At 72.6% G+C, this 215-nt stretch overlaps 1 protein-coding gene across 1 annotated transcript in view; it reads right to left on the reverse strand.

Annotated features, from left to right (window-relative positions):
- The window catches only part of ADAMTS7 (ADAM metallopeptidase with thrombospondin type 1 motif, 7), a gene marked incomplete at both ends in the record, with an annotated part of 31,373 nt that overhangs the window by 367 nt on the left and 30,791 nt on the right, over positions 1-215 (reverse strand). The gene's annotated exons all lie outside the window — the stretch shown is intronic.

Below are 215 nucleotides of genomic sequence, written 5' to 3' on the forward strand. Positions count from 1 at the left end.
CCCTGTGCCCGCATGCCCCCCGCCGCCGCTGCCCAGCTCTGCCGGGCTGTCGGAAGTGCCTGTGCCAGCGCCGCCCCCCTCAGCAGGCAGCCACGGGGTGGCACCGGCCGGGTAAGGAGCCCGGGGAGTGGGGCCATGGGCTGGAGCATCCTGCCCAGGACTTGTTGGCATGGCTCCCCAGGGTTCACCCAGGGGTGGGTGGTTGTGGCTGTTCA

The sequence above is a fragment of the Eurypyga helias genome, unplaced genomic scaffold, assembly GCF_000690775.1.
Source record: "Eurypyga helias isolate BGI_N326 unplaced genomic scaffold, ASM69077v1 scaffold26851, whole genome shotgun sequence".
Taxonomy (NCBI): Eukaryota; Metazoa; Chordata; class Aves; order Eurypygiformes; family Eurypygidae; genus Eurypyga; species Eurypyga helias.